A 464-nucleotide genomic window follows, 5' to 3' on the forward strand; every position below is an offset into this window, starting at 1 on the left:
TGTAGAAGAGGATGTGTAATTAGACCTTATAGGACCGAGGGAGGAGATTGGAATCACGAATTTGGAGGATGAAAGTTGTATGTAATCGAAATGATGTGTTTGTTCTTCAGAAATATCCAGGCTTTGTACCTTTGCCAAGTACAATGTGTACTTTCATTTTCTCTAAATGTGCAAATTTTCTGGCAGAACTTAGAAATCTTTGTTTTTGTATTCTTATCCTATTGAACACTGCATATTCTGTATCTTTAAAAACGCTAATGTTAGTAGTAGCGATAGGTAACAGAAGAAAAGTTGTGGTAGTAGTATAGTAGAAGTAGGAATAGTAGTATTAGTAATAGTAGTAGTAGTAGTAATAGTAGCGGTAGTAGTAGCAGTAGTAATAGTAGAAGTAGTAGTAGTAGTAGTAGTCATAGTAGAAGTAGTAGTAGTAGTAGTAGTAATAGTAATAGTAGTAGTAGTCATAG

This window comes from Penaeus vannamei, chromosome 11 (assembly GCF_042767895.1).
Source record: "Penaeus vannamei isolate JL-2024 chromosome 11, ASM4276789v1, whole genome shotgun sequence".
In the NCBI taxonomy this organism is placed as follows: Eukaryota; Metazoa; Arthropoda; class Malacostraca; order Decapoda; family Penaeidae; genus Penaeus; species Penaeus vannamei.